General features: G+C 35.0%; 1 long non-coding RNA gene across 1 annotated transcript in view; it reads left to right on the top strand.

Moving 5' to 3' along the window:
• LOC134729747 (uncharacterized) overlaps positions 1 to 14,765 on the top strand; it is a 178,610-nt gene that overhangs the window by 24,184 nt on the left and 139,661 nt on the right. Inside the window, exon 3 of the long non-coding RNA XR_010111155.1 lies at positions 3,473 to 3,610. This is a non-coding gene — a long non-coding RNA (uncharacterized LOC134729747). The remainder of the gene's footprint in view (positions 1 to 3,472; positions 3,611 to 14,765) is intronic.

Genomic DNA, 14,765 nt, shown 5'->3' with positions numbered 1-14,765 from the left:
CCCTTCACTCTCTCTCCTGCCACCATGTGAAGACATGTTTGTTTCTCCTTTACCCTTCTGCCATGATTGTAAGTTTCCTGAGGCCTCTCCAGCCATGCCTCCTGTACAGCCTGTGGAACTATGAATCAATTAAACTTCTTTTCTTTATAAATGACCCAGTCTTAGGTAGTTCTTTATAGCAGTGTGAGAACAGACTAATACACCTTTCTGCATTTTTTTGCTTCCTTGGCTCTTTCCAGCCTAGAAATACTAACAGTTCAGATAGCGCTGCAGTCTCATATAGGGAAAGTCCTTCTCAGCCTGAACTTGAGAAGAGAAAATGATAGTAAAAGATAACTTTCCCAAAGGCACTGTGGCTTCCATGGAGAAATCCAAACACTCTACCTCTTGCCCGTCTTAAATGTAGCCAGCACCGAATACCCAACCTCCATGGCTTCTTCTGCTAATGCCCTAATTTTCACTCCCACAGCTGTATCTAACCAGAAGCCAGAGGATACAATAACCCATATAGAATATGAAATCCAGGGTTCCAGAGCACAGAGCATAGTGTAAGAAAGTACAGAGTAAAATCAAGTGGAGTCGAAGGTAAATGAAACCTGGGGACCACATTAGGGATAGAAACACTCTGGCATAAAAATATATTTTCTTCTATTATGCAATAAAATCTCCCTCTTATAAAATTGCTTTACTCCCTCTTGGTAAAAGGCATAAAAAGGAAGAAGCAATCTCATAGATTCTGGAACAAGAATAGGGACGACTAGCTTCAGAATCCTTTGAGTGATGTTACTTAACTGTTTCTTGACCTTGAATGACAGAAGCACAACTTTACGGTAGACTTCATTTTCTATTGAGTCAGAATGATGAAAAAGCACGCTTTTTTTTTTTCTCTGACAACCACCATTTGTATTCCCGTAAAGAGTCTCTTCAAAATTTCAGAAAACTGAGTGAGTCTTTGCTGTCAGGAAAAGAGCAATTTGTGAAATGATAGCTGCAATAATTTTGAAGACTCTATATAGACGTTGGTCAACTATTCATGCATAGGGTGGGGAAAATGAGAACCAAGAAGTTCTTTTTTCTATCTCAGCCAGGGTTCACTTACCAAATGAGTTTCTTTGTGCCTTGGCAGTTGAGTCTGCCCAGCTGGATGTAATTAAGTGGATAGTTGAGCCAGAGAGATCTCATCAACAGAAATACCTTCACTGTCCACAAAGCAGGGATTTAAACTATGTTAACTATGAATGTGCCCCTTAAAACTTTAAATACAAAATCATATTGCATCATAATGAAATACCTTCACTGTCCACAAAGCAGGAATTTGTACTATGTTGACTATGAATATGCCTTTTATAACTTTAAAAACAAAAATCGTAATTTATTATTTAAATACAAACGATATTGTTTTATTGGCTTTGCCACTAAAAGTAATGGCAAAACCCGCAATCATTTTTGCACCAAGAGTCAGTAACAGTTCAATAGAGATCATTAGTTTAAAACAGATGTTAAAATGTTGGATATATCAAAGGGTTGCTAAAGAGTGGAGACTAATAGAATTTCAACTTTGCAACACCCATGGTACTTACACAATTAAAGACTTTAGATCCATTAATTAAATTTACTTCCCATATTTTACCATTCCGAATTCAAAGTTTAGATAAATATTTTTAGAAAGGAAAGTCAAGTCACTTATTTTTTACAACTCTAGAGGCATGCAAATGCACTATGCTTCCAGCGTTATGAGGGCAGAAAATCAACCTGTCTATTCATCAAAGTGGATTTAGGAACTGTCATCCTATCACCTCATCATTGGTCTTCATTACATATTTGTTGAATAAATGAATAAAAGGAAAAAATGAAGAAAGAAAATACTATCTTGTCACATCCAAAAGAGTAAAATTTTGTCTCTTTTAAAAAATTATTTGCTGCATCCCCAGAATCTAGATCAATACTTTGCACATACAAGTGATCAGTAAATACACGTTGAATAAACAAGTCCTAGATTATCTATTTATGCCTTAGTCAATCCACTATTTAGGTTACTGTATGAAAAGTTTATGTATTTGTTGATCTGAAGCTGCTAGAGATACAGCTTTACGTTCCAATTTGCTCTGATTTTTTTTTTTTCATGCTCTGTTTTGAATGAATCTGGCTATTTGACTTCTTCAGTTTATTCTCAATCCTTATATTCCCCTTAGTGGAAGAAAATAACAGGTCAGAAACCCTTATTGTTTAACAGTTTGTAATGTTTTCTTGGAGTTGCTCTGTTGGCAATATCTGTTTCAGTTACATAAATGAGAGTCTGGAAAAGCAGAAAAACAATTGATTGAGGGTTCCTCTGAGACAGCTGCAGCCTTGTTTTACATTGTTCTTATTTAAAATGTGAAAGAATTGTAGTTCTGCCAGGTCCAACATACAAGTATTTCTAGGAAAGACATTTTGTACTTTCAGAAACCAAAGCATAATTTTAATGGACTTTAATGCATTTTAAATGTTTATAAAGTTATGTCATATTATTTTGCATATAATTACCACTTTTGACATTTCAGACTATCATTCACAGATAACAAGAAAGAAACAAATACTCAGTACTTTCCTGAATTAAGTTGCTAATTTTTGTTTTTCCATTACAGCAAAGAAAATAAATACATAAATAAATAAGGATAGTTATATCAAATGATATGTTCTGTTATTAGGCAATGTTCACTTATTCTGAAAATTCATGCTGTTTTTCTTGAGTTACTTTCCAATCCAAATATCTTCATAAACATGCTAATATAAAAATATTCATCAGAGATCAAATATACCATTTATTCTTGGCATTGGTTTCAGTTCTGGAGCATTAACTCAAATATGTAGAAATTAACTATTTTTCTCCATAACTGTTTAACTTTCTCATAATTTACCATTCACACTCAGTATCCAGAAAACAAGCATCATACCTAATGAAATTCATGTAAATTAACAATCACTTCTGATTTATTTCAGTAACAGATTTACTCAGTCTCACATTTTGTCTCTTTTTAAAATTATTTGCTGCATCCCCAGAGTCTAGACCAATATTTGGCACATACCAGCTGATCAGTAAATACATGGCGAATAAACAAGAACTAGATTTTGTCTATTAAGTGGTAAATACTTAGTCTTCCAGAATTTTTGAATGCTCCCTTTATCCAAAGGTACACTCTAGTTCATTAACATTTTTCTCTGTGCTTTGTCTCTATCCTTACTGCATCTACTGCTGGAGTACCCAAAGTATCTTCCCCTGCTGGCACAGAATCTCCATTTTTTTTTTTTTTTTTTTTTTTTTTGAGACGGAGTCTCGCTCTGTCGCCCAGGCTGGAGGGCAGTGGCGCGATTTCCGCTCACTGCAAGCTCCGCCTCCCGGGTTCACGCCATTTTCCTGCCTCAGCCTCCGGGAGTAGCTGAGACTACAGGCACCCGCCACCACTCACGGCTAATTTTTTTGTATTTTTAGTAGAGACGGGGTTTCACCGTGTTAGCCAGGATGGTCTCGATCTCCTGACCTCGTGATCCACCCGCCTCGGCCTCCCGAAGAATCTCCTAAAGATTACATTCTGTTCTCAGCCCCACGCAAACTTCTACAGACCTTCAGGTAACTCACTGCATCAATACTACGAGGTCTCTCTCATGTATTGTTTTGGAGGGGGTGTGGATTTGAAGTGGGGCTCACAATAATTTCAGAATTCCATCCCAGGTCCTATAAAAACAAAACAGAAGGGTAGTGACAGTCAGGGAGGGGGAAGAGTAGGGTGTGTATAGAATGAGGAATGTTAACAAACTTGGAGGATTTTCTGTCCTGCAATTTCCAACCCCTTTGCATCACTCAGACCTCTCCCATTTTGTGAAACTTTCTCTAGGGTTCCAAATGGGAAATAGGAAAGTAATCCTCTTTGCTATTTTAATCCATAAGCCTATGATGATTAAGATATTTTTAATACCGAAGACTTCCAAATGCTGAGACTCAAGCCTCAAAATGGATTAATGTCCTTTCAGAAAAGTTTCTCATATAGTTATTTTATTCACGTCTCCGCACTATTGTATCAGTTACATATTGTGACCATTATGTTGCATTACAATCGCACAACCTGATTGACATTAGTATTAGCTCAGGAATTTGAGTGCTTTAGCTGATACAAGCTAGGTTGGCTATGAGTATCTGCTTGTTGGGTGTTGGTTAGATTTGTGTTGATCTATGATAGTTTTGGTGAAGAAATCTAATGGCTCATTACTCTGGCCCATATATTTCTAATACTTTACCCTGGACTAGCCTAGGCATGTCCTCCTCATGTTGATAGCAGAGGAAAAGTGCAGTACCTGAAATACTGAAGTATTCTTCCTTGTCTCTTTGTCATGCTTGCTAACATTTCAAGGTGAATGTGATATAACAATGAAATACTCTTTACCCATAAAATCATGTCTTTTGCAGCAACATACATGGAGTACGATTTACCCATAAAAATTATAAAATTATGTCTTTTGTAGTAACGTGGATGGAATTGATGACCACTATCTTAGAGAAACAACTCAGAAACACAAGGCCAAATACTGTATGTTCTCATTTATAAGCGGGAGTTAAGTAATATGTACGCATGGTCATAGCATGTGGAATAGTAGACACCGGAGATTCAGAATGTTGACAAGTGTTGGAGGGGTGTGAGGAAGAAAAAATTACTTAATGGGTACTATGTACATTATTTGGGTGATGGTTACACTAAAAGCCCAGACTTCACCACTATGCAATATATCCATGTAATTAAACTGCACTTATACCCTTACATTTATACGAAAAAAAAGTTAATCAAGTGACTGAGCTCAGAATCAAGGGGCAGTGCAGAAAGCCTTGCCCGTTATAGACCGCACTGTAAGGTTACACTTGAAAGTGTATACATAAGGAAAGAGCAAAGGGTGATAGCCGGTAGTGCCATCAGCTTAGCAAAACCTTTATCTTTTGGGATAGAAATATGTCCATAATTCTTGAATCTTTTATCCATAATTATTCATTTTATAGCACTATGCCCAAAGACTTTTATGCTGTATTTTTTCAAACAAAGGGAAGTCATTAAGTGTGGAGAGAGACCATATTTTTCTTTCTATTTTTAATGAAAATGTTCTTATCAGCTTGATGATAGTGAAGTGACTTATTTTGGGGGAAAATGTGTCTACTTTCTTATCCACCCATAAACAAATGTAATGCATTCCATGGCAAAAGATTCAAAGTGGTCTTCATGATTCTACTCTTCTTTCTCTACATTCTCCACATAGCAGTGAAAATTCTTTTAAAAACACAATTCATTTTTTTTTTGTCATTTGGTCTCAATACTCTAGCACCTTAAATATTAAATACAGTTTAAAATTCTTACCATAATTCACATGAGGCCTTCCGGGATTCCATCTGTATGTGTTTCCTCAGCTTCGTTTTCTATCAAGTTCCTCTGTTATTAAACTTTTATTTCTATAATCATACCGAGCTGATGTAATACAGCTATATCAATGCTATTTTGGCTTTCTCAACTTTTTTTCTTCCTAAGTAATTATTCCCCAAATATTCACATAATTCTCTCTCCACTTATTCAGGTCTCTGTCTTAATAGGAATTAATTGAAAATACCCCTCCTAAGTACCATATAAAATAGACTTTCATGATTATCTCATTACCATGCTTTGATTTATTTAGAGTACTTACCGCTGTAATTAAATTCATTTCATAGTCTATTTATCCATATTCTCCTCTAGTCAGTAAACTCTGTTAGAAAAAAATAGCTTGTCTTTCTTGTTTAAAACTATTTTTTTCTAGTACCTATAACGGTGGCATATACATATGTTTACTAAAGTATGTCTTCGATGAATAAATAAATTAATCAAACACAAAGGGCAATGAACCTTTTGTTTTATAGTTAAAAATATCTTGCTACAATTTTATTTATGCTTTGATGGTAAGTTTGAAGGATTAGAGAAACAGAACTAATCAGGAGGTATATGCAGAGAGCAAGGAAAAAAAAAACACCATTGTGTATTTAATACAAGACATTTGAAATAATTCTATTAGGTAGGTATTTGCCCTGCTTTTGGAAGAGGAAACTGTAGTATAAGAAGATTGAATGACAGGCCGGGCACGGTGGCTCATGCCTGTAATCCCAGCACTTTGGGAGGCCAAGGCGGGCGGATCACAAGGTCAGGAGATCGAGACCACCCTGGCTAAAACGGTGAAACCCCGTCTCTACTAAAAATACAAAAAAAAAAATTAGCCGGGCGTGGTGGCGGGCGCCTGTAGTCCCAGCTACTCGGGAGGCTGAGGCAGGAGAATGGCGTGAACCCGGGAGGCGGAGCTTGCAGTGAGCCGAGACGGCGCCACTGCACTCCAGGCCGGGCGACAGAGTAAGACTCCATCCCCCACCCCCACCCCGCCCCAGAAAAGAAGGTTGAATGAATGACATGACTAAGTTATCGAAATGTAATTTTTTTGATGATATACAAAACCAGTGGTGGCTCCGGCCTGTAATCCCAGCACTTCGGGAGGCTGAGGTGGGTGGATCACTTGAGGTCAGGAGTTCGAGACCAGCCTGGCCAATATGGTGAAACCCTGTCTCTACTAAAAACACAAAAAATTTAGCTGGGTGTGGTGGCTGGCACCTGTAATCCCAGCTACTGAGGAGGCTGAGGTAGGAGAATCGCTGGAACCTGGGAGGTGGAGGTGGCAGTGAGCTGAGATCCTGCCACTGAACTCCAGCCGGGGCGACAGAGTGAAACTCCATCTCAAAAAAACACGAAATACAAAACCAGTTTCTGTGAGTTTTTTATTTCTATTTGGCTAGAAATATCCCCAATTGTGTTGCTAAGATCCTTTTAGTAAGCTTATATGTACTTATAATACAGGGATACAAAAATATATAGATAGATACATCATAGAAAGATAGGCAAATAAATGATAAATGATACATGGATAGATACTAATAGATAAACTAAAAGTCTACCAAAGACATTTTTAGGCAATTTTCAATATTACTCGAAATAGTTTGTGTTGAATTTTCAACTATTTAGACTAGGTATACAGTTCACTACTCATATTTTATTCATGCCAAAATTATTTAATTCTCCTTAAAAGGTACACATATGTGAAAACCTAAGATAATGATGCAAAGTATCTCATATTTAAGTGATATAGACAGATCACATTCTTTTCTTCTATTTTGTTTATCTACTGATTGACATGATGCATATTTACAGCATTCCTAGAAAAAGTGTAAATAAATATTTAAATATTTACAGTCTAACAAAGAGTTGAAAATGTCAATAATAAGCAAAGACAAGAAAAGTTTAGATAATTATTTAGAAGAATGGAGAGTGTTACAAAAAATATATTTTGTGAGAATAATTTTTTGCAACATTTATTTTAATGTTGAGAGAATTCGTTTCAATGGAATTGCTTTATGTACTTTATCCATAAGTGATGACTTAGAAACTTGAACTTTTCCTAGCTTTCTTTCTAGCTCTTAAGTCAAATGCTTACTATTTATAACTCTTGATATCCTGCTTGTGATAGAATCAAATGTGCAACCTACAGATATATAGAAAGCAGAATTTGTAAGCAATAAATTTGGATATTTACTGGAGGAAATTTTCAAGCAAGTGTTGAAGATGCAGCTCATTTTTTTCTTGGTACTTATAGTAAAGGGACAGAGGAAAGAGGTAAATGGAGGAAGAAATTTTAAGCAAGAGAGCTAGAACTGGAAGTGCATATATATAAATATGTATTTATTACATTATGCTATATGTGCATAACTACATAGAGACACAAGCGTTCATACACATGTATACACATAAATACATATATGTGTATAATTACACATATGTATATGTAATTATACATACATAATATACATAATTGCATACACATACATGGGCATATGTAATTATGCATATAATATACATAATTACATATGCGTACTTGTGTATATATGATTATACATACATAATTACACGTGTATATGTGATGATACATACATAATTACATACACATGTATATGTAATTATACTCATATGTATTTATGTGTATACATGTGTATGTGTATGAATGCTTGTGTCTCTATGTAGTTATGCATATATAGAATAATAAAATACATATTTTATATTATGTTACATTTATGTGACTTATATAATATCTAATTACCTAAGTATTTTTGGCAGGGCATCTACCTACCTAAATTTAAACTATAGATGTTGTTCTTATGGACTTTAAGAGTCTAATTGAATCTATAGGAGAAGGCCACTTGACTTATATGTGGATGTATTTCCACGCAGCCCCAGTTCAGCACCGTTTAGTTTTTGGGTCTTACTACTTTGAGAGTATTGAGTGTAGAACACTTTAGGAAGAGAAAGATTCCTCTAACAAAAGGCAGCACATGTAGAAACAACATGAAAAGGCATAATCAATATGCAATTGTAAGGCCTGTGTGAAACAATGTTGTAGGATTTGTACATGAGCAAATATAGGCAATTCCAGAGATGCTAAGAAATAAGGCACGGAGCTGTGAGTAGGATTACAAAAATAGCATTTCAGCAGTGAAGAGGGTGAGGTTAGCATCAGGTGAGCAAGTGACTATGAAAAATGTCACGGACTCATTTGTACCCACAGGACTTGACCCTCGAAGATGAGTTAATGAAAACAGAGAGAGAGAATGTGTGTCTTACTTCCCTCTCAAGAGTGCCGCATACAAAGGCTTAGAATTTTGCCTAAATATTTACTGATCTCAGAAATACTCATTTCTGATATTAGTAATTTGCATTAAAATGCTATGCATAATTAGGAAAAGTTTCTTTAAAATTTAATTTTAAAAATCAGCTAATCAGTGGAAAAGATGCTTTGAGAGAAGGATCAAAGAATGGATCCCTGTACCCTTGCACCCCACTCACATTCTTCAAGCATAACAACATGAGGAAAAACTATACATCTTTTATGACCTTATGTCTCTCAGTAATTGTTGTATTTCTGGTTTGTAATGACTTAGATTTGAATATGGCCATTAAACATTTTGATTTATTGGATTTACTTTCCTGGATAGAAGAAAATATTCCCTAATACATTGAAAATTTTGAATACTTAAATTGAAAAACTTATTCAACTATGATGGTTGCCTGAAATTTACAATGTATAAATGCAGTCAGAAACTAGTTTGACTTTTAAAACAGACTTTACTAGTTGGGGAAACAGCCTGAATGTCAGGAAATGACTTAATTAGAAGTGTAGAAGATAGCAATGTCAATAAGTTCTGAAAAGCAAGGTTTGTTACAGGTAATCCATAATGGAGTAATCCCAGGAGGTAATCAAGAACTGACTATAAGTTGAAAATACATTGGTTACGTGGCAACGCACTTGAAGAAAAATCTTTAAGGTGGAAAAAACAAGTACCCAATTAAATGGGAGGGTAAGCAAGCACCTGGTCCTAAAATGCACTCAATTAAATTGAATAATGACAGTATATTTCAGTGCAACTGTGTTTTTAAAATATAATAGCAGTTAAAATATTTGTCTAGCAATTACTACTTTTTTCCAAAATACTCCCATACTTACCATATTAAAATCACTCAACATTAACCAAGGCTACAAAGTTACTCATTCATAACAATACATAATGTATGTTTATATAACCTATACAAAGTAGTTACTAAAATGAAAATAAAGATGAATACGAATATGATCATAGTTACTTTTATTATGTATATATCATATCACTGCTTATTATATTATTACTAGAGTATATCTTCAATGAGGGCATAAGATTTGTTAGACGTATCAAAAACTATAGCCTTGTGGTGCCTTGAAAAGAACATTGTATATATTAGATGCTAAAATCCTAAATTCCATATAAAGAAATAAATGAGTGTATGATGTAATACATAGTAGAAGGCCACTAGTAATACAAGTGATTTCTGAGGTAAAAAACTATTTAACTTTTTTACTTACAAGGAAAAACAATTCCATAGTTTCCTGCTTAGCAAGTAAAGCTTGTGTATGTAGAGAGATAAAACAAGTTTGTGAAAAGATCTTACCGTGTTCTGACTTTTGACTGTTCTATTTTTATAGTTAATAAACACTGTTTGAGATTTAAGGAGAAACTATTTCATTGCTCTCACTGTCTTGAGAACCGTCTATAAGTTTCTATTTTATTTTGAGTTTCAAGTGACATTTTGCAAAAGTTCTTCTTTATCTGCTTAAACCTTACAGAAAAAAAAAATCATTGATTTGCCTTCCATGTGCACCTACTGCAAACTTAAATGACACCTACTAGTCACTGAGGCCTTCTTAGGACTTTGGTATATCTCTGTTCACGAGGAATGTACTTTTAAGATGGAAATAAATATGATTTCCCACAATTGTAGTCATTCAAAGACAGAAAGCTGCATGTTTCTCTCAAATCAGTGAAAAATGTAGTGATAATCCCCGACAAAGAAGATTTTTCTTTCTTTTTTTTTTAAATTTTACTTTAAGCTCTGGGATACATGTGCAGAACATGCAGATTTGTTACATAGGTATACATGTGCCATGGTGGTTTGCTGCACCTATCAACCCCTCATCTAGGTTTTAAGCCCCACATGCATTAGGTATTTGTCCTAATGCTCTCCCTCTCCTTGCCCCCACCCCCCGGACAGGCCCCAGTGTGTGATGTTCCCCTCCCTGTGTCCATGTGTTCTCACTGTTCAACTCCCACTTATGAGTGATAACATGAAGTTTTTGGTTTTCTGTGCCTGTGTTTGCTGAGAATGATGTTTGCTGAGTTTGCTGAGAATGATGGCTTCCAGCTTCATCCACGTCCCTGCAAAGGACATGAACTCATCCTTTTAATGGCTACATAATATTCCATGGTGTATATGTGCCACGTTTTCTTTATCCAGTAAATCATTGATTGAAGCTGGGTTTTGTGTAAGCTTTTCTATATTTAATTACCGTCTATCATATGCTATTTATGTAAGCACTGTTAGAGGCTGTCACCACTGTGTTAGAAAATGCTTCTCCCTTAAAGTGGTCAATGGTTGTTCATCACAATATTTTTGGAATACCTTTAAACACAAATTGTGTCTTCACTCCTGTCGAAAAATTTAGTCTATTGACTTCTTTTTATTGAATTCCTTCTTACTTTCTTTGTACCATTTCCCCGACTGCTCCACAAGTACAAAGGAAGGTTGTAACCTCTGTCTGTCTGTCTGGCTTTCAGTTTCTTTCTCTATCTAGTATATAATAAATTCTTAATAATGTATTTATTGCACACATACAGAGTTAGAACAAAATCTTTAAGGTAAAGTTGGCTATTCTGAAGTGTTATTTTATTATGGGAAAATGCACATAAATGTACATTTTGAGGCAAAAATGTTCTCCTTTTTTCAATGACATTTAGGAGAAAAACAAAAATGGCACTCACATACTGTAGTTGTAGTTCATAAAAAGTAATACTATTGTTACGGCATTTTAATTGTCAGATAATCTTTAAAATATTTTATTGAGTTGGGAGTATAATTTTGAATTAATAAAGCTTCCTAGTAATAGATATTAAACTTAAATCAACTTTTAAAAAACATGAAGTAAAACACAAACAAAAACTTAACTCATAAATTTAAATCAAAGTGACTTTATTCACTGCACAGGAAAGGAAGCAATCAATGGAGTGAAAAGACAACCTACGAAATAGCGTAAAATATTTGCCAACCATATTTCTAATAAGGAATTAATTTCCAAAGTATATAAGGAACTCCTACAATGCAATGGTAAATAAATCAGTAATCTGTTTTAAAAATACGGAAAAGTTTGAACAGACATGTCTCCAAAGAAGACATACAAATGACCAATAAGTATATTTAAAAATGTTCAACCTCACTATTCATCAGGGAAATGCAAATAAAAAGCACAATGACATAGCATCTTAGACATGTCAGGAAGGCTATTATGTAAAAAAAAAAAAAAAGCACAGCAAATATTTTTAAGGATATAGAGAAACTAGAACCCATGCACACTGTTGGTGAGAAGGCAACATGGTACAGAAGCTATATAAAACAATATGGATATTCCACATAACTGTAAAATAGAACTATTATATAATCCAGCAATCCCACTTTTGAATTTTACTTTTTTTTTATTATTATACTTTAAGTTTTAGGGTACATGTGCACATTGTGCAGGTTAGTTACATATGTATACATGTGCCATGCTGGTGCGCTGCACCCACTAACTCCTCATCTAGCATTAGGTATATCTCCCAATGCTATCCCTCCCCCCTCCCCCCACCCCACAACAGTCACCAGAGTGTGATGTTCCCCTTCCTGTGTCCATGTGATCTTATTATTCAATTCCCACCTAAGAGTGAGAATATGCGGTGTTTGGTTTTTTGTTCTTGCGATAGTTTACTGAGAATGATGATTTCCAATTTCATCCATGTCCCTACAAAGGACATGAACTCATCATTTTTTATGGCTGCATAGTATTCCATGGTGTATATGTGCCACATTTTCTTAATCTAGTCTATCATTGTTGGACATTTGGGTTGGTTCCAAGTCTTTGCTATTGTGAATAATGCCGCAGTAAACATACGTGTGCATGTGTCTTTATAGCAGTATGATTTATAGTTCTTTGGGTATATACTGAATATTCATCTAAAAGAATTAAAATCAAGATCTCGGAGAGATATGTGTACTCCTATATTTATTGCAGTATTATTCACCATAGCCAAGATATAGAAACACCCCAAATGTCCATTGACAGATGAGTAGATAAAGAAAATGCAGCATATGTATGCAAAAGAATATTATTCAGTCAAAAAAAGAAAATATTCTGCATAGACAACAAATGGATGAACCTGAAAACCTATAAGTGAAATAAGTTCACTACAAAAAGACAAATATGTTGTGATTTCACTTACATGTGTTATCTAAATTAATCAAATTGAGAGTAGATTGGTGTTTACTAGGGGCTGGGGGAAAAAACATGGGGAGTACCAATCAACAGTTGTGAAGTTTTAGTCAAGCAAGATGAACAAGCTCTAGAGATCTGCTGAAAAACATCATACCTACACTCAGCAATATTATTCTGTACACTTGTAAGTAATTAGGAGGACAGTGCTCATCTTAAGCTTGTAGTAATCTACAATAAAATAAAAGAAATGGATTAATCCAAAACAGAATTAAAATCAAATAGTCTTACTATGGTCTGAATGTTTGCATCACCCCAAAATTCCTACGTTGAAACCTAATTCCCAGTGTGATAGTATTAAAAGGTGGGAGCTTTGGGAGTTGATTAGATCACGAGGGTGAATCCCTTATGGATGATATTAGTGATCTAATAAAAGAGGCCCAAGCAAGCTTGTGTGCCCTTTTCATTATGTAAAAACACAACAAAATCTCGGTCATTGAAGAGTTAATACTCACCAGCACCTTGATCTTGAACTTCCCAGATTTCAGAACTTTGAGAAATAAATTGCTGTCATTTATAAGCTACCAACTTGTGGTATTTCGTTCAAGCAGTGTGAACAAAGAAAGTATCATCAAATATTTACCCTTCAGCCAAACTCACGCAAGTCTATATGCACATGCACGCGCATAACTGCACACATATTCTCATACCCTTACACTTCTCTCTTCATAAGGTCTGATTTGTTCTATACTAACCTGTTAGGCAGTTTGTTCTAAATTTTAAAACTGATATTTGTCGCTTCATTCAGACAATGTCTTTAGCATTCTTAATCAGTGAAAGCTTTCTGGCTTTGCTTAGTCACTTACTAATCCCTATCGCCACACAATCACGTATCCAAGGAGATGGAATTGACACAGATAGGCCAACGTGGGTCTTATATGCATCTTTACGACATGAAAGGCAGGATCATAGGACTTGCGGCTTCACCCTAATTATATGGAGCAAAGGAGAAGCAGTTTCTCAAAGGATACAGGGAAGCCAATGCAGTTAGCCCTCCATAGGTTCCATGAATCCATGGATTCAACCACAAAACCACAGGGATAGAAAATGTTCAGGGAAAAAAAAGAGGTGGTTGCATCTGTACTGAACATGTATAGACATTTTGTTCTTGTTCTTAATCTCTAAATAATACCATTTATCAACTATTTACATCGAATTTATATTTCATTAAGTATTATAAGTGGTCCAGAGATTATTTAAAGTGTATGAGAGGATCTGCATAGGTTATATGCAAATATGATATCATTTTATATAAAGGACTTGAGCATCTGTGAATTTTGGTATCCATGGGGGATGCTGGAAACAATCTTCCGTGGATATCAAGGGACAACTGTATAGAGACAATATGTACTTAATGTATTCATTATCTGTTTTGTGTATTAGATAAAACTCATAAATTCATAAATTTTAATTTACTCAATGATTATAGGAACAGCTTACTCCACAGTAGGTTTGCTGTAGTCACCACTGCTCTTATTAAAAAAGTTATTGTACATTCTCTAAAGGATTTAACCTTCTAGCACTAAGAGAACAATCCTATATTTTTTAAACTCTAGAATCCCAGGGGATTGCAATATATAAATGATTGCAATATATTTGGCCATTCAGTTGAGCTCACATTAAAACTGAGGGGTTAAAGCTCACGTAAATCACATGGAGTAGTTTCTGAATGGCTTGTTAAAATCACTGGTATCTGTCAACTCACATTCATTTTACTATTTCCAAATCACTTCTAAAAGACAATTATTCAATCATTCAACTTAAGGATACAATCATTGTTAATATACAACACT

Source organism: Pan paniscus, chromosome 22 (genome assembly GCF_029289425.2).
Source record: "Pan paniscus chromosome 22, NHGRI_mPanPan1-v2.0_pri, whole genome shotgun sequence".
NCBI classification, from domain to species: domain Eukaryota; kingdom Metazoa; phylum Chordata; class Mammalia; order Primates; family Hominidae; genus Pan; species Pan paniscus.
Note: the sequence above shows the minus strand (reverse complement) of the source record. Positions and strands in the feature narration are given on the sequence as shown.